The following is a 26,644-nucleotide window of genomic DNA, read 5'->3' as shown; positions in this document are numbered from 1 at the left end:
GATAGGCTTATTGCAAAATATACATTTTAGTTAAATTATTAGTTTTTACTTGTATCCTCACCTATGTCCTAGTATATATGCAAATATAAAAGTTATTATTTCTATATTCATTGTCTTTTCTATGAGAATAATGCACATTTTTGAGGTAATGTTATAAGGCCTCTTAAATTAGACATTAGCCTAGGGCCTCAACATGTCCTAATCTGGCCCTGAGACCAATCTCATGTATGTTTACACAGAAGTAAGTTGAATGAGTTCAATAAGGCTTCCAGTTCTAGTGAATGCGTGTAGAATTGCAGACCAACTATTCTAAGATACAATGAAATTAATATTTCAATGGATCTAAAAAAATCATTTCTTTGTATGATGGCACATTCATACATACAGCATGAGGACATGTTATTTCTTGCAGTTTCTTGCAATGCTGCTATCTAGAGTAATCCTTTGATGGATGAGCAGGGCAAATATTGTGACTTTGGCCCCAGACCAATACTAGTGTGGTAAGTAGAGTTGCCAGGTCTCCAGGTTTCACCTACAGACTCCAAATTTTGGGGGTCCTCTCCAGGTTTCCAGGTGAGTCACCTCAATCTTTGGACTCTCAACTTTCATTTTTTTTTAAAAAAAAATGTTTCTAAGTGGTCTGGTTCAAGACATATACAATAGGGCCCCACTCATACGGCAGGTTAGGTTCCAGACCCCCGCTGAAAAGTGAAAACTGCTGAAAAGTGAATCAGCTGTAGTGTAGGGGCCTGGAACCTGACCCGCTGATCACGCTGGAGGAGGAGAAGATCAGCTGTACTCCAGCTGATCTTCCCCTCCTCCAGCACAATCAGCTGGAGTGCGGGAGGCTGATCGCCCTGAGGAGAGGAAGATCAGCTGTAGTGCACTACAGCTGATCTTCCCCTACTCCGGCGCGATCAGCTCGAGCATGGGAGTCTGATCGCGCCAGAAGAGGAGATCAGCAGTAGCATGCTACAGCTGATCTTCCCCTCCTCCAGCGCGATCAGCTGGAGTGCATTGGGTTGGCTGTCAAAGTGAGTTTATAGCAGCCTACAGGGTAGGCAGGAAAGGGTAGAGAACCTTCTTAACTCTTACTCATTTTTCACACCTCTCTCTGCAGTCAGTGCCGGTGCCAGGCTATTTTGCGCCCTAGGCAAGGCTAACTACTTGCACCCCCCCCAAAATTGCTAACTTCAATTTTCAAAAACAGATGTAGAAAAATGAAAAAACACAAAACTTGAAACTGCTAAATTTATTTTAGTTGCATTTTTCCAAGGGTTAAAAAAACTAATCTGTATAAAACTGTGCCCCTCAAAGGTCAGTACTGCACCCCTCTGAGGTCTGCGCCCTAGGCGGCTGCCTAGGTGGCCTAATGATAGCAGCGGTCCTGTCTGCAACAAAGTTTGGAGCAGCCATGTTAAAAGGCAGGGGCAGGGTGTTCCAGGCAGGGGGTTGCCAACCCTGATTGCATATGGACATCTTTGCAGAGGATCCCTAGTCAAGCCTTACCAATAGCACAATCCAACCATATCTACTCAGAAGTAAGTCCTGTTGAGTTCTATGGTACTTAATCCCTTAGTAAGTGTGCTTAAAATTGCAGCCTTCAGGGGCATCCACATTTATTCCTGAGTGCTCCAATGTAACATCTCCACAACAGTAGGCTCCCTTCTTCCTATAATGGCTTTCTAGTGACTTGCCTGGCCTGACGGCACTTAAACCCTTCTTGCCAGAAGCAAGTAGGCTAGATGAAATGTTTCCTATCCAAGCTTCTTAAGCAAGTGAGAAGCAATGATTCTGTCACTTCAGCTGGACCTGGGAACACCTTCATTTAGCTAAGATTTCTATCTTAATTTCCAATCAGGGAATTTTTTTCTTTGAGTGGTATGTTCCAAGCAACTGTGGTAAATGTTTAATGTAGCATGCTTAAATGACCTCACTAGGACCTACCTCTGTGACACCACTAGGGCCTACCCTGTGACATCAGTAGGACCCACCCTGTGACATCACTAGGGCCCGCCTCTGAAATCTCAGGATTTGGGATGCTTCTGATTTGGCAACCCTAGTGGTAAGGAGTTACCTCATTGGTCTGCTTATGTTGTTCATCCATTCAGATGTTGCCAGAGTGGCATGGGAAGGACCCACAGGAAAGCAACTTGCATTCTGCTGTGGTAAACTGGGCCCAAATCTCTACTGCTGCGAATCAAGTGGAGAACATAACAACATTCAATAAAGGCTTTGACATCAAGGGGGAAATGTGCATAGCAAGGGGTTTTGTTTTGTTTTTACTTATTGTTAACTTTCTTTTTTTACTTATTGCCAACTGCATGGTTTTGAGATGCTGATTTAAGATTTTTATTCTTTGGGGTTATTTTATTTCATTTTATTAAACTTCCATCATGCCTTTTCACCCGAAGAGGCCCAGAGAAGGAAACAACCAAACAACAAAACAAAAGATGGTGATGTGATTTTGTTCTATTTCCCTTTCTCTTTCAGACATTTCTCACCATTACTAATATCCAATCATAGACAGTGTTTTGTAGAAATTTATAGTTAAAGCTTTTAATTTTTAATCTCTAATTTTTAGGATTTTGATTATGTCTATATAGAATGTACTTGTGTTTGGTTGTAAGTCGCCCAGAGTGGCAGATTAACCTCTGCCAGATGGGTGTCTAACAAATCTCATAAATAAATAAATACTATTCAAAATAACTAAAAACACATTTAAAAACATTAAGAACATCTATAAACATCTGAAAACACTCACCTGTCCCCACAGCTATTCATGGTTGCTGCATAGAGTACACTTAGCCATCAAATGCTTGGGTTAGAATTCTTAGTAAACGGTGTGATTGGCTGGGGCTGGACTAGAAGGGCCAGAAAAACTAAATATATTGCTGGGTGCTAGTCAGAGTCGCTCCTGGTTGTTGGGGAATTCATGTTGGTTGGTGCTTGGTGTTTGTGGTGGACAGCCAGAAAGAGATGACAGCAGAGGAAAAGAATTGAGGAAGGAGAAAGAAGACCTGAAAGGAAGGCAAAGTGGTTTGGTGGCCAAAGACTTGCTGGGATAGCCAAATCATTTGGTTCTGCTGGGGTAAACCAAATCACTTGGCTCAGGCAGAAAAGACTGTGAGACAACCTGGGAGAAGTGAGAGGCAGTTTGGAATGCTAGGCTCGTGCATCTGGTAGGGGAGCCAGAAGAAGATTCCAGGGCAAGACAGCAAAAACAGATCTGCGCTTCAACAGGTCAGTAGGGGATGAAACAGACATTTCAGTTATAGTGTTAGCTAGACTTAACGGTGTGTGTGTGTGTGGAGAATAAAAGGGCAATCTGACAAAAGAGATTCAATAGGATAACTAACTACTTCCTCAAAGCTGCCTTGGTTTAGTAATAGTACGGTGAAATAAGCTGTTGGTATTTAATGTGGCAGTAGTAACAAGTTAACAAACTATATTCCCATAAGAGACAGGACTGTGTTTAAGTAACTTGATTATGCTTGTGCACTGCATAATCTTGTAATAAATAAACATTAATATCTTTGTTGAAGAGAGTAAGTATATCTGACCGGCTTTGTACTGCACCTATATCCCACAGTTACCAAGTTTGTTGGCAAGTTAAGGGTTCAAAGGGTATACATGATATTAAATGGCAGCAACGGTACAGGTTTAGGAAAACCACTGGGGTGGAAATTTTGTTTTGTTAATAGAAAAAAGTAAAGAAATACCTGCCTTTTGTCCACAGTTAGCTATCTTTTGGGGCTTTGTATGCTTATAGTGGGCTGGGTGGCTCACGGGAAGGGTTAGGAGGACCAGAGCATGGAAGATTACTTTTAAAAAGTAATAATTACAGTTACAGTTACATGGCCCCCAAAAAGTAGCAATTACCATTACAATTACAATTGCTCTGAAAGTAACTGATTACTTTACTTGTACCCAAAAGTAATTGCTACAATTACATTTGCTACTTTTTTTAAAAAAAAATTGCCTACAAGGCGCTGGCCTTGGCTACTGCACATCTAAGTAGCCTAAAACAACATTAAAAATAAGCACACACACAGAGAGGGTAGTAGAATAATTTTTTTTAATCCATAAGATTAACAGAATGGCATAACAGAATCTCACATCCCCTCACCCTACCCCCAGCAATGATGATACCCCAAACACACATATTTTTTGTATATATATATTGCCTCCAGCTCTTTTCTCCTTCCACTCCTGTCAATTTTTAAACAATTGTTTTCTCCACCCCGTCTCGCTCTCCACCTCCTCCCTCGTCGCCTCCTAAGCACCCATAGAGCATGAAGGAAGAACAACGCTGCACAGAAGCCCAATTTGAAGCACATTATTTTTATTCACAAATCAGAGGAGCAGAAGACTTCCCCTGCTCCCCCCCCAAGTAATGTGCAAAAGTAATGCTGGAAACATTACAATTACTCCTCAAAAGTAATGAAGTTACTACCTGTTCTATTACTAGCAAAATGTAATGAAGTTACCCACTCGTTACTCAAAAAAGTAATAAATTAAAAGTAATTCATTACTTGTAACTAGTTACTTCCAAGCTCTGAGGAGGACAACTTCCTTTTGGTCACTCCAGCTGCCCACAGTGCTTAATTCATGACACAAAATACTCTGTAAAGAATAGTAATGCTACAATGCTTACGAAACATGTCCTGTCTTAACCCTTTGCTTCCGGGCAGAGGGAGCAGTCCAGCCAGAAAACAACTGGCAAGAAAATCTTTGCCTGATACTGTCACAATCTAAATATCCCAACAGAGCAATAAACAAGAGGAGTCACCCTTAAATTTGACAGTGAGGCCTTAATAAGCAGAACCTCTATCAGAAAAAAACTGCATCTAAGTGAGACAATTGAAGTAGAAATGTTAGATCATAATTTGCTAAACTACGTTTCCTAAATTGTGCAAGGGGCTTTTTCCTGTTACCCGGAAATTTCCTTTTCAGCATAAGGAAAATCAGTGTACTCATCAGCTGCAAAAGAAAAAGGAAAAGAAAGTAAGTATTATTATCATCCATACCACTGTTTTGTACATCTGGCCTCAAAAATGTTCAGGAAATCAGTGGACACCAAGCCAAGTGCATTCAGTACTTTTGATCTTATAGGGCTTAACATTGCAATTCTGTATATCAGGTGTGGGTAACCTTTGGCCTTCCTGATTCAATTTGCATCATCCCTATTGGCCAAGCTAGACCAGGCTCAGCCAGGTTGCAGAACTTACACCAGTGTATCCCCAGGTAAGCCTGGATGAGGAACTTACATCAACTGAGTCATGGCACACTCCTGGCTCAGCTGGGACACCCAAGATCCACCAGTTCCATACATGCTCATCCTGGAGGATCTTGGGTTTGGATGGCACAGTCAGTCTTACTCAGAGTAAACCCATTAATATAATTGAACTTGATAAATCTAAGCATGAGCTGGATACAACCCTTTCATCCCAACTTTTTCAGCATTTTCCCAAGATTTGAGGTGGGTGAATTTCTCAGAAATGTTCAAGGTGGCGTTACCTTAATTTAGATGAGATAGCTCAGATTTTCCCCTCTTTTTGACACTAAAAAAGCCCTTGCAGTCTTTCATACTAACAACAAGATTTTTTCATAGCCTCTTGGGCACATTCCCTGGGCCAGAATGACCATGAGAATGACACTACATCGAAAAGAGAAAGGGGAAACCTCAACTCCACCCAAAATTTCTGAAAATATTGTCTGTCTCCTAAAAGCAGCCAATATAATGATGATGATGATCTTCTTCTTCATCACTGTCATCATCATCATCATCATATTTATATCAAACCAAGGAGCTCAAGATGCTATACATGGGTCTCCACTCCCCATTTTATTCTTACAACAACCCTGTAAGGTAGAGTAGTCTGAGAAACAGTGATTGGCCTAAGGTCATCTACTGATCTTCAGGGCTGAGTGGGAATTTGAACTCTGGTCTCCCAGATCCTAGTCCACTACTCTAATCACTACATCACATTGGTTTTCTTCCCCATTTTCAGTGTGTGTGTGAATAGTCTTGTGAAGGGAATGGGAGACAGTCATCCCAGAATTAATGCTGGGTGCTTGATTTTTAATTATTGATAGTGACTGTATTCTTACCAAAAAAAAGCTCATATTTTGTTCACTTCCAGACTATTTCTCAAGAAATTTACCTGGAAGTAAGCCCAACTCAGTGGTACTTAATGCCTTCTAAGTACTGCAGCTTTAATGATAAAACAACAACAAACTGCCACACATTAGTCTCACTATTTATTGTAAGGTTTTGCACCCTTGTTCAATAAACTGGGGGTGTAGCTGAATGGTTTAGGCATTAAAGACCCACAAGTAACATCTATGTTAAATCAAAACCATTTTGTTTTATTCAGCTGCCTGTTGCTTCATTTTCCAACTAAAACAGAAATGTGAAGCTGCCATTCCACTAATTAATTAGCAATTTATTTATTATAGTCTGAAATAAATTTTCTCCCCTTTGCTTACTCTGTGGGTTTGGAAATGTGTTCTACATTATCCTGTGATCAACCATACCACAATTAAAATAGGGAAATTGTCACCTTAGCCCAAGAGCAAGATGTACAGGGAAGGGGCCCTCCACCTCCAATTTTCCTGAAGGAATTTGACCATCTGTGCCACTAATGAGCTGGGGATGCCTGCAGTTCACAGGTCAGAGATGTCTGCCAACTTGTTGAAAGCAAATGAGCCAGACGGGGATTCTAAAGGTCCTGAGGAGAACCCTGGAGGGCTGCCTCCAAGCTGTCAGTTGACTTCAGAAGAGGTCCAGCAGGCACTACAGAAAGGGATGGAATCAAGTCTGACTGGAGCAATGTAGCAAATCTGTCGTAGATGACAGTTCCCGTCAGCCTCAGTCAATGAGTAATTTCAATTGCTGTTCCCTCCAAAAATTATGAATGAAAAAGAGGGAGCAGCACTCTTGATCCATAACAGCGCCAGTCCAGAATCCTGTGGAGTTTCAACGCATATGTGGATTTCACAAGAATGGAGTCTTGCCTCTTCCCTTTCTCACTGAATAATGCTCCCCCTTTTTTTTCAATCAATATTCTGTGGAGTATTTCTTGATAATAAAATGAATGGGCAGCTATTGTTTACACATGGCTTGGGGTTGGCAGAGAATGAGATCCACATACTTGTGAACTGAAGCTACTGTACAGGAGCTGTTTTGTACAGCAATCTGTACACATTGTTCTTCAAATAACAGGAACATACAAGGTTTGCTTAAGGTGGGTTTTTTCTCTCTTTAGAGTGTGAGAGCACAATGCACACCCACTCTGCTTTTTCCCCCTTTTCAAGGATTGCAGAAGCTGAGACAAAATGGTCTCCCAAAATTGTACACCATATTTGTGGTTACATCTGCCCTATACATTTAATGCTCTATGATGCAACTTTAACAGTCAAGGTTTTCCCCAAAGAATCCTGGGAACTGCAGTTTGTTAAGGAGGCTAGGAGTTGTTAGGAGATCCCTATTCCCTTCACAGAGCTAGAGTTCGCAGAGTTCCCTGGGAACAAGGATTGATTGTTAAACTACTCTGGGAATTGCAGCTCTGTGAGGAGAATAAGGGGTCTCGTGACAACTCTCAGCATCCTTCACAAACTCTGGTGCACAGGATTCCTTACAAGAAGCCATGATTGTTAAAGTGGTATCATAGTGTTTTAAATGTATAATGTGGACGTGGCCTATGGGTAGGTGAGGGTTTTCACCAATTATTCCATAGGGAGGGGCAGAATTCTTCAACAGTTTTTTGGGGAAGGGACAGAAAATTCTCAGAGAGTTTCTCAGAAAATTCTCTTCAGATAAATTTCAGTTCAGTTAAGAGAGATTGAAGCTACATTGTTAGTTCTTACTATAAGATGAAGGAAGCAACAGACTAAGACTGGCAGTCATGGGGACCAAGCTCAACATCAAGTGATTGCTTGCCAATGCGAATGGGCCACCACAGATGCAGTAGATTCATAGACAGAACTTTCAGAGCTCTTGATATAGCTTCAAACACAATGCTTTTTTACACATTCAATCACCAGCCATCAAGAAAAGACAGTTCACCAGTAGACCTAATTGCCTTGAGAGGCTATGGGCCCTCCATCATTTGAAGGAATTCAGGAGGAGGCTGGATGCCATTTGTTGGGAATGCTCTAGCTTTGGGTTTCCTGCACTGAGCCAGATCATCTCAAATGCCATGGCTGTCTCCAGCTACAAGGTTTCTACAAGAAGTCTCTAAGACAATAGGGATGCTCATGTGGAATAGCCCATGGACTGGCACAGCAACACATGTATACACAACTCTGAAAGTGCTGAATTGTTAAAGGAAGGCAGAGTCAAATCCCCTTCTCCCTAAATCCACTCTTGTTCCTGCAACATGGATTTGTTCTAAGCATCAAGGAATCAGCAGGCAGATATCATTGGTTTTTCTCCAGCTGAGAAATAGCCAGAGTGAGTGAAAAGCAAGCTCATCTTGAAAGTTTTCAAATATAAAACTTTACCTCAGCAAAATCTGAGGCAAATGCAGAACTATCACACATTCCGCTACTACAGCTCAGTAGGCCATTATTACTTCAGTACTAATGTCTGTTCAATCTATGCTTGACATTTCATAGTGAAATGATTGCTCAGCTCTGAAAGGGGAAACCAAAGCAATCAAAGGCAAACAGGAATTTCTAAAAGCAGAAAAACACAGCGTTTAGATGATACAGTGATGGATGGGTTATAAATACCTAGACAAATAGATGAATCATGGCAACATTCAAAAAATGGAAGCTTTTATGACTATGTTGGGAGACCATAACAGCCAAACTACACATACATTTACCAGGCCTAATGAGAGCAAACATGATTCGGTTTTTTATATGTAAACAGCCCTAATTCTCATTCCATTTCCAACTTTGTAACTCATAAAATCACAATAGCTCAACCTTAATTATCCAGATTTCCTCATTATCCAAAATAAGCATATATCCCCCAGAGGAGGCCACATCAATGAGAGCAGCGCCTTTGATATCCAATATGGTGTTTATTTGAATATACTAGATGTCAAGGAACCATCCAATACTAAATGGCAATGCATTTTGCCATTTAATATTACAACCTTGCAAAGGTATTCAGAGTTGATGGGTAATTTGACTTGCCACTCAAAAAACATGACCAAAACTTGGCACACTCAAAAGCCAGGAGCTGCATTTTGAGGGACTCTTTTGAACAATGACAAAACAAGGGTACAGCAAACCAAAGGTGAACCAAGAATTTGATCATAATTATGCCCCATCTGCTTCCTCCTCTGGACTCTTCTTTGCTCAAGTTTCCCAAAGTATGACAGAAGCCTTACTAAAAAGAAACAGATAGCTGGCCTAAATGTCTCCCTGAGCCCCATGCCCCATCCAACGTTTTATGTAGGTTTGATTAGGACTGTCATCAAATTAAAGAAATGTTAGTCAGCCAATCATATGCATTTTAGTGAATTGATTCATAACATTTGCATATGCCTACAACCATTAGGTCTTAAGAAAGAGATTCACACAAACAAATGAAGTGGTTACTTTGTTAATTTCTGTCTCCTTCGTAGGAAATCTACATTATTTTCTCACAATAGCTAGACTCCTCCATGCAATCAGAGACCCTGTTAAATCAGGGTCCCTGCCTGCGCAGAGAGTGATTTTCAAGCAAATGCGATTAGAAGCTCTCAGCAGATTTCCACATAACACAGGAAAGATTGGGAACTGAGGAGGGTGTGCACTTGGACACTAGGGTCAGGGTGTGCATGTCCCTACCCCCCATTTTAACCATCACATATTCAGGAAAATGGCTGAATAAATTTTGTTTTGCCATCACTGTCATTCACTCCTTGCCTATCATAATGCTACTCTATCTCAGTCATCCCAACAGTGAAAGAATCTGACTGTCCATTGGATAGCTGGCGAGGGAGGAAAGAAGGAGGGATTCATTCCCTCAAACACCATCATTACGGAACCAACGATGCTTTATACGCACTGAACACTGAAAGCTGCTTTATACACAGTCATTGGCCAGCTAGTTCTGTATTGTCTAATATGAATAGCAGCAGTTGTATCGCCAACACAGCTCTCCAAAGTTTCAGGCAGAGGGCTTTCGCATCATCTGCTATCCCATATCTTTTTCACTGGACCTGGGACTTTCCTAAAGGATGTGCTGCTCCACTGAGCTATGCTCCAGGCCTGTTCTGGATAGTTAAGGCTGAATTGGTGGTCCCAGGGTATGGCTTGAGGGCACATGAGGTCACCACCTTGCTGAAGCTAATCTGGATCTGATCTGGTCTGTGCCTGAATGGAAGATTGCCTGGGAACCACTTGTATGCCACCTTGAGTTCCGTGATGAAAGAAAGGCAAGAAATAAAATAAAATTAACAAGCAGAGCAGATGTACCTGGCTGCCCCCAGGCTAAAGGCTGAAATCACCTGAGAAATGAAACTCTTTAAGCTATTCCTAGATAATTTTACCCTAGTAGGAATCTCCAAATTTAACTCAATGTTACTTTATGCAACATTTGGTGACAAATATATATCCAAGGAATCTATTGCCTACTCTGATTCCAAACTTGTCCACAACTGTACACAAGGAAAAACAAATCTATAGACCCTAAATGCGTAGCAGTGCTCCTGAGGCATTTAGAGGGTTTTTCATTCTTACAACTTCAAAAAAAACCCTCACAAGTACAACCTGCATATTCATGCCTATTGTATAGAAATGCTCAGAGCTCATTTTTAACAAGCAGCAGTGGAAATAAGGGGAATACAATATGCTTCTGAATGACGTGTGCACGGGGGAATGATACACCTTCCTCATTAGGCTAATTGAGGACTAGACGAGGTAGCAATTGTGCAGATGTCACTAGGAATTCTGCACAGACATGCACAGCTGTCAGCATCAACTACGATGTCATTGTGCTTAATGCCTACATTATCTGCATTTGACAGTTTCAATAATGAGATGTTAGTCTGAGATGGAGAAGAAATAATTTCTCTACTTGTTCCCAATAAGCTAGATGGATTCCTTATTGCCTCAGTGAAGCGGTCAGAAAACTGTGTGAGTTTAGCAGGGCTGCAGAATGAAGGATTTGCTGTAGAAGGGAAGCCACAATCAGAAAGGAGCTGTGGCAAAACGATCAGGAAGTGGTAATCACAGCATACAATCAGAGACAGAAATGTGACCAAATTTTGTCTCACAAGCATATTTTAGCAAGAGCATGGAGGAGAAATTTAGTGAGTCTGAGATAACAAGCTCCCCAAATCTCAATCTTATTTGAGAGTGAAACTCCAAAAGTTCTGTTCATGTACAACAGTTTTGATAAAAGAGGTTCCTAGGAGCACATAATGAGCTTGAAAGAGCTGGGGGGAATGAAGAGGAAAAGGAGCCAAAGCTTTCTAAATTTAATCACATGTTACAAATGCAATGGAAATAGCATGGGTCAGAGCATGGTTTATAGATTCTAAAATTTTAACATTTGAGCCTGCAGAGATTAAAACACCTTTGCATACTGTATTATGGTTTCAGATGATAAACAGGCTTTTTTTTTTTTTTTTTAGAAAAGCCAATTATTGATGAGGTTATGAGAAGTTGGATATAGTCAAAACTGAACACCAACCTTTCAGTGCTAACATCAGTGCTCCCATACCAAGAGGTGGTAGTCTGGATGAAAGGGGAAATATTCCCCTTCCATCAATATTTTTAAATAAAACACATTTTTGTCTCTCTAATTTTGAAATATGGACAAGAAAGAACCAGTTCAAAGTTTGAGAAAATTATGTTACAACCAGATGTTAAAGGATCTATTAAAATGCTATATAAAAACGTTTTCTAGAACTGGATTCCATGCCAATCCATTAAAATTCAGCAATAGGTTGAAGGGGGGTATATATGGTTATTTTACTTATTTAGAAAGTTGTATAGACTATGAGTCAGAATACTCTCTTAGCAGAGTATACAACTTATTAATAAACAGATAAAACCAGATTATAAATAATAAAAGTTAAAAAAAACAAATATAGATTACTAAATTATGTACATGTTAATGTAATTAAATTTTATGTTAATAAATTTATACATTAACAGTGAAATCCTATATATGTCTACTCAGAAGTAATCTCTATTGATCTCAATAAGGCTTACTCCCAGGTAAATGAGTATAGGGTTGGAGCCTAACAGTACAATCTATCCATGCCTACTAATAGTAGCAAGTTCTATGAGTTTAATGTGCATAGGACTGTGACCCAACTCAATCAAGATAAATGAGAAAAAAGATCTAAACCAGAGGTGGCAAATGTGTGGCCTTCCAGTAGTTGCTGAATTGCGACTCCCATCAGCCCCAACCAGCATGGCTAATGGCCAGGGATTATGGGAGTTATCATTCAGCAACATCCTGAGGGCATGGTGTTAGGGTTTCTTGGCTAAACATTGTTATTATATAAACCAGAACCAGCTGACTTCATACATAGCTATCTTGTGGAAAGATGTAACCATTATAAGATGGAGGTGAATAATTGTGCTCTTTAAAGAAATGTAAATTACTAAGGGTTTCATTTTTGAAATTATTGAAGGATACAATCAAAACATATCATATTGAGTTTGTTACACATCTTTTTGTGCACTGCAAGAATTTTATTGCAGCAAAATAAAAGGTTAAGGAGGCCCCTACTTGAGATAAATGTTGAAACAAAAATTTGGCAGATAGCAGAAATGTTAAGACTGACTAATTATGTCAGAATAAGAAAATGGACAACAAGATGAAGATTAATTAATCAAAAATGAGAAATGTTTGTTCAGTATTGAAACAACATACATAAAGATTTAGTGCAACCCTTCTTTTTCTTTGCCTTCTGACTACTGTAATTATCACTTTGCTTCTTAAACATAAGAAAGACTAGTGTGGTCATTTTTTAAAAAGCAAAAAATAATAATTCCTGGCAGCATGCTAAATTGGCTGGAAAATATGTCCACATATCATTAATTTTAAAACAATGAGAGACGGGGGAGTGATAAGGAAAAAACTGTGAATGAGTGCAGGTGATTATTATAGCACGTGTCCCAGCCAGAAACACACAAAAAGGGGGAAGAGCCATAGCTTAGTGGTAGAGCAACTACTTTGTATTCAGAAGGTCCCAGATTCAATCCCTGGCATCTCCCCAGTTAAGGATGGGAAAGACTCCTGCCTGAAGCCTTGGAGATCTGTTGGCAGCCAGCGTAGACAATGCTGAACTAAATGGACCAATGGTCTGACTTGGTATAAGACAGCCTCCTATGTTCCTATGAGTTCCAATGTATAGTCAGATGTGCCACCTGCAATGGTTTATGAATTAATTTCAAGAAAGACAACTAATCCACTCCAACACATCCTGTACCAAGGTGGCATCCAAGTTCTTTCTCCAGGGTTTGATCCCCCTAGGCTTTAGGAGACATATAAAAAGCTCTAAATATGACCTAGGACAGGATGCCTGCCTCCACATCAATCTGCTTATATGTAAAGATCATCTTCAGAGGCCCTCTCCAAAGTGCTCCTGTCATCTGAGGTGAGGCAGATGGCAACAAGCAAGATCCTACTTTCTCAGTGATGGTGCTCTGGTTTTGGCATTCTCTCCTCAGGGAGGTTTACCTGGCACCAACAACAGTACTTCATGTGGAAGGAGTTGTTACGTATCTTCACCTATTGAATAAAACCATATACCTGGCCCATGCATCAGCATGCTAGTGTGCTGCGTGCACACACTTGCCATCAACCAAGATGGCATTGGGGGTGTCAGTCCCTAACCACATGCAGTACACTAACATGATGACACAGCGATATGAGAAATGGGGTGACTGGGCCTATTTAAGTCCATGCGAGCTGCATGGGGGGTGTTGCCTGGGAGGGTGAAGCTCCCACTCTGCGATCCATGACCATGTTGGCTCACACCCCATGACCCAGTGCTGATGTGAGTCGCAGAGTGGGAACTCCACCCTCTCAGCCCAACCTATAAATTTTGGAGGGGCCCTTCTGAGTTCCAGGGGCCCTTGGGCTCTTGCCCTACCTGGCCACTCACTGGTGCAAGGCTTGTTTGCAATATGTATTGATCTGTTCACTGCTTTGGAGGCCTTTGGGCCAAAAAGTGGTATATAAATGGACAATACAATACAAACTATTCCGTTTATCCCCAAATTCTTAACTCTTTGGACAATCCCATCACATATGGCAGTACTTTCCCAAAGCAGTAATGATGGTTTTAATGTTTGATTTCACAGCTTAGACTGCTTTAGACTGGCATTTCAAAGGTGATTTTCTGTTTTATACGATGCCTTGGGCGCCATGCTGAAATGCACAACACTGGAAGAATTCTTGGTTAGGCCAGTCAAATAAACTATTACCATCTCTTTGCTTTCCACATGACCACAATTAACATATGCAGGCGAACAGCAAGGTTATGCCCACTCACAGCTGCTGGCTCTGCTTCACACAAATGTTCAAAAGAAGGAGTGAAAAGCCCAGCACACACATACGGATTGTACCCTCCATATAGATCCTTTTGTGCTTTTGACTGCATACATCTAAGGGGTGAGGTGGGGCAGAATCAGCAACTGTGAGCAGGCATGTTCCAGTTCACCCATGTATGTGTATTCAGATGAATGTGTGAACAGTGCAATCAGCAGTTTTAAACAAACCTGACCTTTTAATGTAATGAATTCATTTAGTTTCCTGGGTATATGATTGCAGCTCTGCTTAAATGCTTAAAAATGAATCATTTTAAATTGATATGCTTTAAAAGAATAACATTCAAATGCATAGTTCCCTTCTCTTTTCTTGAGGAGAGAAAGCAACATCTAAATCTCAGGGACACATGGCATACACAAAAAGTATTTCTCTGTAGGATCTGGGATAGCCAACATTTTCACTGACTTTGAGTGCCTGTGCCTTAAAGAGCATCCTGACAGGCTGAAATAAAAGAAGTGAAGTGCCACTTTATTTCCAAACAAAAGTTTCACTTCCTTAATTGCTTCATGTGTACAGTAATAGGGCTGGAAAGAAAAGGTTGGGAAAACTTAAAGGATCATATCAGCAGAAAAATCTCGTGAGAGAGAACGCTGAACTCTCACCTTTGTTCGAAGAGGAATTCAATAATCAATATCCCTATTTCTGTCTATAAAACTAGGGGACTTTCCTCAGATCGCATCTTAAGGTATATTTTGCAGCTACTGAGGAAATGTTAAGAATAATATCATATCTAAGAATTAATTTGGGAAGATATAGTACATTTAAGAATCCATTATGATTTCTTTTATGTATTATTTGGAGTGCACCTGTGTTCTTACATTGGTTAAGAGAAACACACACTGAAAATGTCAATATTTAAATGTAGGCAGTGGGTACTTGCAAAAGGAAAAATCTCTGGAATACTTGGTTGCCTGCATTTAAAGGAAACACACTTAATTTGAAGGTCTTTTCAACGCTGTTTTGCCATGAAAAGGGAGGTTACAGTTTCACTTGGACAGGTTCATGGCTTAAAACAGCATTCCAGAAGTCAGTGTCCTAGGAATCATAGAGGTCATAAAATGAGAAGCACACAAGGGGTTAACGTAATGGTCCAAAAGGAAAAGCATAGGCTGCAAAGGTGGCAGCACACTTCAATCCAGTCTCTTAAACATCTTGGGTTTAATGCCTGATTTTGCTCAGTGGCCAGTGACTAAGAAAGGGAATAATGGAATAGAGCAAGTTATGTAGGGAAAGATGGTATGGCAGAACAAATAGTTAGATATTGGTTTTCATCTACATTCACCTTTGTGGCTAAACAATATAGAAGGGCTTGTGGAATCTGTCAAGCTCACAAGGTAGGACAAGCCACCAAAAGCTGAGCAGTTATTACACTTCATGGGAACTACCCTTGTGTGACAAAAGCTTTTCTGTCTTATTCAATAGTAATTTTACCATATAATTTAACTGAGCTTAAGTGAATTGATTTGGATTTTGAATTGAAATCACAAAATTCTAAATTTGAGTATTAATTTGCAGAAAGTGAAATATTGGCAAAGGAATCCAGTAGGATGCCTTTTTGTTAAATTGTATTGTAATTGCCAAACCTGAATACACTCCAATTAATTGAGATTGTGTGAAACAGTCCCTCAGTTATTTCCTGCTGTTGCTATCATTTTGGGCTTCTGGAAATGCTGGAGGATGTTAAAAGACAAATGAGTTTGCTAACTGCCTATTCATATGTTTGAAAATTCCTGCAAAAGAATATAGGGTTTTGAACTTCTATTTGGACCATCCTTATAACTAATGTTGCTTTCTTTCTCCTATAAAGTTATCAAAAAAAAAAGGGGTGGGGAGATTGTTTCATCAAAGAATTTGATTTGTTTTCTATCCAAGGGGGTCTGTATAGCAGGCTACAAATACTTGTCTGCAAAGCGACTTGAGCTCATCTTTAATTGCAATTTGGAGATGGTACAGGTACATGTTGTATCAAGTCCTATATTCTGTGACAGTTCAATGGCTTCAGTCTCATCCACACCAAGGGGAAAAGGACCATAATAATGCCCATGAAAGACCCATGGTAAGCCAAGAGTTCGTGGGCACCCCAAATTTTGCTGGGGGCAAGGAAGCCCTTCAGGATCGAAGATGCCACAAGACCAATCATCACCCTTCAAACTATGACCTTGACTCCAATATTGTAGCAGTTGAACCTAATGAGGTGTCCGGAGCACAGTCTTGTCCTGTTTTATTGGATGAGTTTCAGTTGGTACAGCTCGAGGATGTGGACAAGGTGCTTGGACAGGTGCGGGCGACCACTTCTGCTCTGGATCCTTGCCCCTCATGGCTAATAAAAGCTAGCAGGAATGGAACAGCCGGATGGGCCAAGGAGGTGATCAATGCCTCCCTACGAGAGGGAGTGGTACCACCCTGCCTGAAACAGGCGGTGGTGAGACCACTCCTAAAGAAACCCTCCTTGGACCCTGAAAATTTTGACAACTATAGACCGGTAGCAAATGTTCTGTTCTTGGGCAAGGTCTTAGAGCGTGTGGTCGCTCGCCAGCTCCAGGCTCTCTTGGATGAAACTGATTATCTGGATCCATGTCAATCGGGCTTTTGCCCGGGGTTTGGTACAGAAACAGCCTTGGTCGCCCTGTATGATGACCTCTGTCGGGAGAAAGACAGAGGGAGTGTAACTCTGTTGGTTCTCCTGGATCTCTCAGCAGCTTTTGATACCATCGACCATGGTATCCTTCTGGGACGTCTTGCGGACTTAGGAGTTGGAGGCACTGCTTGGCAGTGGCTGTGCTCCTACCTCGAGAATCGTCTCCAGAAGGTGGTGCTTGGGAGCATTACTCGAACCCCTGGATACTCCAATATGGGGTCCCACAGGGTTCAGTTCTGTCCCCCATGCTCTTTAATATCTATATGAAGCCGCTGGGTGAGGTCATTAGGAGATTTGGAGTGCGTTTCCAGCAATATGCTGATGATACGCAGCTCTACTTCTCCTTTTCATCTTCCTCAGGTGAGGCTGTTAATGTACTAAACCGCTGCCTGGCCGCGATAATGGACTGGATGAGAGCTAACAAACTGAGACTCAATCCTGACAAGACTGAGATGCTGTTGGTGGGGGGGCTCTCTGCCCAGATGGATGATGTCCGACCTGCCCTAGATGGGGTTACACTCCCCCTAAAGGAGCAGGTCCGTAGTTTGGGGGACTTATTAGATCCGCTCCTGTCACTGGAGGCTCAAGTAGCCTTGGTGGCACGGAATGCGTTCTACCAGCTTCGGCTGGTAGCCCAACTACGACCCTATCTGGACAGGGAGAACCTCGCCACAGTTATCCATGCTCTGGTAACCTCTAGATTGGACTACTGTAATGCACTCTACGTAGGGTTACCTCTGAAGATGGTTCGGAAACTTCAGCTGGTGCAGAATGCTGCGGCCAGAGTCCTTACTGGGACTAAAAAAATTGATCATATAACACCTGTTCTGGCCCAGCTGCACTGGCTACCAATATGTTTCTGGGCCAGATTCAAAGTGTTGGTTCTTACCTATAAAGCCCTTAACGGCATCGGACCGCAATACCTAGCGGAACGCCTCTCCCGCTATGTACCTACCCGGTTGCTGCGCTCGACGTCAAAGGCCCTTCTCCGTGTCCCAACGCATAAGAAGGCACGGAGAACGACAACTAGAGCTAGGGCCTTCTCGGTGGTGGCCCCCGAACTATGGAACACCCTCCCTGATGAGATACGCCTGGCGCCTTCTCTGTTATCTTTTCGGTGCCAGGTAAAGACCTACCTCTTTGCCCAGGCATTTTAAAATTTGAAAAAATTTTAAAATTGAATTTAAATTTGGAAATTTTAATTATGTTTTATTGTGTACTGTATTGTATTTATATCCGTAAGTATTTTAATCTGTTTTATTATGCTGTTCACCGCCCTGGGAGCTTATTGCTATAGGGCGGTCTAAAAATGTAATAAAATAAATAAATAAATAAATATGAGAACTTGCCTCACTAGAAGCAATAGATGGACTTTTCCTTGGAGCCTAACAGTCCTTCTGGTTTTCATTGTATGGAGCAGGAAAAGGAGTTCTGAAACTGCAGGAAAATTGGACTATGGAAATTTTTGTAAAACTTGAATTTTATGGTCATCCTCTGAACTTCTAAGAGTAAGATCTATATTGTTTGGTTGGGGTGATCTGACTGGGCATCTATTGTTGCTTTTGGAAATATGAGTATGTCCTTGGTTAAATTTTACCTAACTAATTTGAAATGTATTTGATTTATTAGGCTCTAAATTAATGTTATTATTACCTAGTTAACTGGCAATCCCACCCCATATATATGGTCTGCCTAGTAAACGTCGTAAGATGTCACCCTAAGAGTCGGAAACGACTCGCACTACAAGTGCGGGGACACCTTTACCTTAATACCATTTCTAGAAGGCTGTATAAGCATCAACACAAGTAAGGCCAATAGTTTCACTAGTGCTTATGAGTTGCTTTGCTTTATAATTGCTTCTCTGCTGTATCTAAAATGTCGCTTGAAAGGAAATGAGTAGAAAGGCAGAAAGGCAGGAAAAATACTTAAATGCAGAAGGTAATGAGATGTGACAATATCTGGAAGCTCTGAAAGCTCTATGCAGGCTGTGAGTAAAAAATGATTCCACCAAGTGAATAAATATTGTAACTTACTGGGAGACAGTTCAGCTTGGTGATACTGGTAGTCAGTCTCAAAGGGAGGACTGAGAGAGGATGCTGAACTCTCACCTTTGTTCAAAGAGGGATTCAATAATCAATATGCCTGTATCTGTCTATAAAACTAGGAGGCTTTCCTCAGATCGCATCTTAAGGTACATTTTGCAGTTACAGAGGAAATGAGGAAGTGGCATGCTGTGCCAGCTAGTTCTTGAAAAAGGGAAGTTGTGGGTTGAAGAAAGATTTCAAATCTTTCCTTGTACTTTTATGAGACCAGTGTCAGGTATGACTGGTGAGGGATGATATGTGTCAGACATGTATAGGAAACTCCACCTTATGTATTCGGTCGCTTGCCATATATGGAATAAATCTGGAATGTGCAAAGCAATTGCTCCTAATATAATGCATTTTGTATGTTCACTAATATATGCATTTTTATGTACACTTTTACCTTAGTATATGCATTTCTGCGCACATTACTTTGCTGAGGACTTCATTTCAAAATTCAAATTCAAAGAACTGCAGACTTGGAAGGGCAGCTGTGCTTCAGTTTTTGTACTGTTTCATAAAATGCAAATTTAATTTAATTACTTCTCCAACCTAGGCTGTATGTGTTATAGCAACCTGCTAGCAGATTGAGCCCAACCATGCTTACTCAGAAGTAAACCCCGCTGACTTCAGTACCTATTAACCATACATAGGACTGCAGCCTTAGAACAACTATTAAAATGACTGCAGCAACAAGCCCTCTTTGAGATCACATTAACCAGCAACTTTTTCTTGACTTTTTAAGCAAACTTTTAGTAATACATATGCAGGCTCATTCCCTGCTCAGATAATAATATAGGCCTCCTCAGTTTAGCATACAGTTAGGGAAATTCTTACAAGCTATACAAAATAGAGATGGACTTAAGTGTATGCTTGAGTGCTTTGCTGAGTGTGGGAGCTGCAAAATACAAGCTGGTTAAATGATCCTTACAATGGTGTGATTATATTTACTACTGTTATGAGTGTTTTACATGGGCAGCACTAATGAAACCTCCTGACCACAGGGTGAACTAAAAGCCACAAGAGCATTCAATGAAAGTAAGAGGATACAGTAGCTAACCTTTTTAAAATTAAAAAGGCTCTTCTCTGTAATGAATTAGCACTAAACTACTGCAGTAAGAAAGAAAAAAAGTTTGCTCAAATTTATTTTTAACCGGTTCCTAAGTTAAGTTCTTTAAAGTAGGAATCATAAGAACATAAGAAGAGCTCTGCTTAAGGTTGCCATATTGCCCAGTTAGCCAGGTCTTAGCCGAATTGTACCCAGTGCCCACTTAGCCCATTAGGTAGCCTGGATTCCCAGCTATCATTTTTTATATATATAAAAGCAAGTCTCTAGTCCTCATGGATCCAGAGATACAAGGCAAAATGTGGAGGTACTTCTCTTCCCATTTTGTGAGAAATCAGCCTACTCCCGTCTTCCACTGCTCTTAGCCAATGAAGAACACCAGAGCTGTCCTGGGAAAATTAAGAATTTTAGTCTGCCTACTGGCTCCTCTGTAGCTCAAGATCCTCCGTGGCGCAGAGTGGTAAACGGCGGTAACACAGCCGAAGCTCTGCTCATGGCCGGAGTTCGATTCCAATGGAAGGAGGAAGTCGAATCTCCAGTAAAAGGGGTCGAGGTCCACTCAGCCTTCCATCCATCCGTGGTCGGTAAAATGAGTACCTGGCATACGCTGGGGGGTAAAGAAAGGCCGGGGAAGTAACTGGCAAACCCACCCCATATATATGGTCTGCCTAGTAATCGTTGCAAGACGTCACCCTAAGAGTCGGAAACGACTCGCACTATAAGTACAGGGACACCTTTACCGGCTGCATATACAAAATCTAGGAAATTTAGAAACTGCACATGCTTACTTGAACAATACATGCAGCTTCGCCCCTTATCCGTAGACTTTCTGGTTGAGTCAGCAAGAAGAAACATCTCAATTGCCTCTGTGTCTCAGGGTATGTGTCTTAAGTGGTAAATGCAATGGGAGGGATTGCCTGCCATCAGAGAGGATGGAATAAAGAGGTTTGAATCCACCAAAGACTCTCTCCTTTGAACAAATACAAGATATAAAAGCAAACCTCACTGTAGAAAAGGCTGCAGTATTAGTATTTGCATTTTTCAGCCCTGCCCCCACCCTGCTAATTGGTGTTTACTCCCAAGTAAACTTGCATTGGAATGCAGACTCACTCAACCTGTTGCCTGGAAGAGCCTATTTTTAATACCTTTAAAGCCCTATATGATTTCGGCCCAGTTTATCTGAAGGAGCACCTCCAGCATCACCAATTATGCCGCCTGACGAGATCAGCCACACAAGACCTTCTCTCGGTCCCACCAGTTAAAACAGCTAGGCTGGTGTGGACCAGAGAGAGGGCATTTTCGATTGTGGCCCCCACCCTCTGGAATTCCCTTCCTTTCGACCTTCGCCATGCCCCCTCCTTGATAGGTTTCCGCCGAGCCTTGAAGACCTGGCTGTTCAGGCAGGCCTACGGGATCTCTGGGGTGGGTTAGTTTTTAATGCTGTTGATTAAATGTAAGAGGGGTAATTAGTTTAATTATTGAGTGTAGTTTGTACTGGTTTTATATTGTATTTATTTTATTGTGTTATTGTACGTCGCCTAGAGTGGCCGTTAATTCGGCCAGATAGGCGACTCATAAATAAAATTTTATTATTTTATTATTATTATTGTTATACAATTCTTCAGAATAACTGGCCGGCATCTCCCCACTGAAGATCACCCTACCTCATTTTTCCCCTGTGGATGGATGGATATATGTGTGTGTGTGTGTGTGTGTATACATATATACACATACATGTACATATATACATACACGTAGAGAGACTATATATATATATATATATATATATATATATATATATATATATATATATATATATACGTAATTGTGATTAACCAAACAGAGGTTTTTATTATATTAACAAAACGTTTCAGATTCCGCCTTCATCAGCTGCTAACATACCCATATATATATATATATATATATATATATTCAATGCAGTGGGGTGTGTAACCTTTCTCCCCCTTAAGACCAATAGGAATGGCTTTTCCCCCTTGAGACAATAGGAATAGAACAGCTGCCCTGTCTAATGTTAGCACAGCCTGCATTTTTTTTTAAAGAGGTACCAGCACTCAAGTCTCCATCAAGTTCCAGCCTTTATCGTAGAAAGCTATGTTTCCCCTCTCCCTGATCTGGTAAGTGAGAATCAATGTACTAAAGACACTTCTCACATATTCAGACCCTACTCTAGATAAGACGATTGACTGAACTGATAATATTAAAATCTTAATTTCTATCTGTATGACAATTTCTAGTGGTGTGTTCCTTTCACATTTCCTAATTGCCCCCACACAAGGAAGACTCGTGACACCAGACTGGTATAATGTTATATTTATTAAAATATAACATCATAAATCAAATGCAATACAGCCAATTATTCAAATATCCAACTCTTCGGGCAGGTGAGGCTAAACCTAACAACGAGGGATTACACCCTCACCTTCTAAAGGCATCCATTCACGTCATTATGTAACCCAAGAGTCAAGGACGTGTGTGAATTCCTCCCTCCTTGCTCTTGGAGCCAGCTGTGTGGTTCCAACCTCCACACCATGGCCCCGCCGTACAGGCGTTCACCCTGATGCGCAAGCAGGTCCCACAAGGACACAACCCAGATTGCCACCAGACACCAAGCCCTGATGGTTCCCTGTGGAGTGCCCCTTTTTCAGGATGCCTTAACCGCCTAATTTTAACCCCCATATACCTCACCTGCCCGAATTCTATGCCACAAGAGGGGATCAGCTTAAGCTTGGTCCCCTCCACCCAATGAAGATAACAAACCCCTTAATCCCCCCATAAGATCCTCCAAAAAAAGTCACACCCTTGCTCAGAAAGATGAACACCGTCATCACGAAACAGATGTGGGGCATGGAACTTAATCCTTTCATGAGGAATAACTGCCCCACCCAAGGACAAAACTAGCTCCCTTACCTTCTTATTAACCCATTTCCTAGATCTATCTATCTTATTGGGGTGCACTGCATCCCTCCAGATCCTTCTAACAAGCATTTCGGACCATACAATTATAAGATTGGGATATACGCGGATAAGCCACGTGAGATCACGCGTAACTTTCAGCAGCAAATCCAACGCACGACGCTGCACCAAATCATTTTCTCCCAAATGAATCAACACGATGTGTGGCCTATTAGCAGAGGACATGATTCGGCACATGGCAGGCAACAACGCATCCCATAACATGCCCCTCCGTGCATCCCACTGAACCGTAGCTGAGGCCGACAGCTGCAGCTGTGTGCCCGGAACAGAGGAGGATGCCCTCCGGTGAGCCCAAAACAAAATTGAGTGGCCACACAAGACGATCCTCACAGGAATTGGGATGTTTGTCAAACCTATGGGAAACAAAAACAAATTCCTCTGTTAAAACCTGACATAAGACTTGAATGCATCGGAACGCCACCTGCCAATCGCCTGTATATAGCTTATACTTGTGCCTACGAGGGCCGCGGCCATAGCCGCACCAATCCGGAATGAATGCAGCCCATAGACTCCAACAGCGCAACCACTGGCCAACAAGGCCCACCGAACAACGGCCCAAAATTGAAACTGAGTCAGGGCAGTTCCATCTGCATGTAGAAACAAATAACGCTGGCCCACTGGCCGAATGGATAAGAATTGCTGCATTGCAGACACAGGACACAATACTGGGACCTGGCATCGTTGTAACCACGATACTGCCACGGCCCTTTTGCCGCATTGCAGACACAGGTCACAATACTGGGACCTGGCATCGTTGTAACCACGATACTGCCACGGCCCTTTTGATCGGTCTTAGAGACACTCAGGGAGAACCTCACTATAACCGCACCTAATGTGCAATCGCCAAAGCATAAGGCTCGATTAGTCACATCACGTTTAGAAGGGGCAGGTATTTCACTAGGGCGAAAAGCACCATAAAACATCGTCAGAGTTACTGCGTCAAACAGGTGCGACTCATACTGAGATGAGCATAAAGAATTAAATAGTGCCAGGATCTGGAGGAGGACATCGGGCGTGATTGGCCTCCTCCGGCCAGCGGACCTGGGAGCGGAACGCGACCAACCCACAAGGACCTTTCTGACCCTAAAATCTACAGAATGATCCGGCAGCCCCCTTGCCTTGGAGTTAAAGGCTAGCGCCGAGAGGTGACCGGCGATAGTGGAAACAGAATTATTGTGCCCTTTTAAATATATCATAAACTGCAATAAATGAGCCACAGGAATAGGCCAGTCAAATGGCAGCTTCAAGCCGATGAGGAAAGCCTGGAACTTCGCAAAAGATCGCTTATATGCATTTTGAGTACTGGGAGCAAGAGCAGCTGCGATAGCAACCCCAACTTCTAGTTGCCAAGGTTCCACAGGAAAGGAGGGATTGGTACTGGATCCGGAGCCGCGCCAGGTGCAAGCTCCCGAAAGCGTGCCACATGTAATCGGGAAAGTGCATCAGCAACTGTATTCTGCAAACCTGGAACATGTCTGGCCAGGAATAAAACATTAAATTGCAAGCATTGCAATACAAAAGCACGCACCAAGCGCATCACATGAGAAGACTTAGAAGTTTGGGCATTAATAACGCTAACTGTGGCAAAATTATCGCACCAGAAATGCACTGTGCGATTTTGAAATGCCAGTGGCCAGATATGAACCGCTACCACTATTGGAAAAAAATCCAGAAATGTCAAATCTGAAGTAATTCCGGTAGCCTGCCAACTTTCAGGCCATCGCTCAGCGCACCACTGGGATCTAAATATTACTCCGAAGCCAATGCTTCCGGCAGCATCGTAATGCACCTGTAATTCGGCTTCTAAGAGCAATTCCTCCCGCCAAAAGGAAAGGCCGTTGAAATCCGTCAGGAATTCCAGCCACATATGCAAATCCTCCCTCATCCCTGACGTCATCCTTATGAAATGGAAGCGAGAGCGAGCTCCCTTCATGGCGTCACATAAACGCCTGAGGAACGCACGACCTGGTGAAATAATTTTGGAAGCAAAAACTAAATGGCCCACAAGTTCCTGTAACTGGGCCAATGGTATCTTCTTCAGCCCTATGACTGAATGAAGCAGTTGACGCAGTACCACCAACTTCTCTAGCGGCACGGGAAGACTGAGCTACAGTATCTAACTGGATCCCTAAGAAAATAAGGGAAGTAGTAGGAAGTAGCACTTTTCAGGTGCTAGCGGGACTCCCAATTCCTCAGTTAAATTATCAAAGGCTTGCATGAGATGTAAGCAATGAGAAGACCCAGCAGGCCCCACAAATAAAATAAATAAAAAAAATTATCAAGATAATGAGCAGAGAAGGAGGATAATGCTTTCCTCCTCAATGCCCATTCAAGAAATGTGCTAAATGCTTCAAAAGCAGCACAAGACACCGAACAACCCATTGGCATAGCTCTGTCTACATAAAACTGGTCCTGAACTTTAAGACCAAGCAAATCACATCTGCAGGGTGTACTAGCAAAAGGCGAAAAGCGGATTTTATATCACACTTTGCCAGTAAAGCACCCTTTCCAGCCTTCCTAACTACTCTCACTGCCTCATCAAAAGAAATATATCTGACAGAGGCATATAATGGGGAAATACCATCGTTGACTGAGGCTCCCTTCGGGAAAGACAAATTATGAATAAGGCGATATTCCCCAGCCTGCTTCTTAGGGATAATACCTAAAGGGGAAATCCTCAAATTTTCCAAAGGAGGAAAACTGAAGGGGCCTGATATACGATCGGCAAGTATCTCCTTATTAAGCTTGGGCAGCACTACAGACGCTAAATTACTGAGAGTGGGCTGATGGACTAATGATGTAGCAATCCTAGGGCCCTCAAAAGGGATACGAAAACCATCCGTAAAACCCTGAAGTAGAAAAGTAGCAGCCTGCCTATTGGGATAGAGCTCTAACAGCTTTGCTAAAGGAGCCAGCTTGATCTGGCTACTGGCCTTGAGACGTACTGCCGCTATCGCCAGACCCACGTTTTGGCTGTTGATGCTCCCCTGTACCTTGTCGAGCAGTACGTGCCCTCTGGCAAGAGGAACTAGAGTGGTTTCCTCCACACAATGCACAGACATGTCTGAATCTACAGGGACGCCTAGAGCATCGTCCATTGCTATTAAATGTCCAGCAGACTTGCTGGGATTGAACCCAATGCCCGCCTTGGCTGGAGCCATAGGCGGAAGTCTGTGCACGTGCCAATAAATGCCCACTATCGGCTCTCTCTCCTGTAGTGGGCCTGGCGGAAGTCATAGATCTCAGCCACAGACCAGCATGTTCAATATCCCAACGATGGGTGGGATCCAATGCTGCTCTTTGCCTGAAATTCGTATCATATGTCAACCAAGCGGTTCCAGAGAATT

This window comes from Rhineura floridana, chromosome 2 (genome assembly GCF_030035675.1).
Source record: "Rhineura floridana isolate rRhiFlo1 chromosome 2, rRhiFlo1.hap2, whole genome shotgun sequence".
Taxonomy (NCBI): domain Eukaryota; kingdom Metazoa; phylum Chordata; class Lepidosauria; order Squamata; family Rhineuridae; genus Rhineura; species Rhineura floridana.
The sequence above is the reverse complement of the archived record's forward strand: the minus strand, read 5'-3'. Positions refer to the sequence as shown.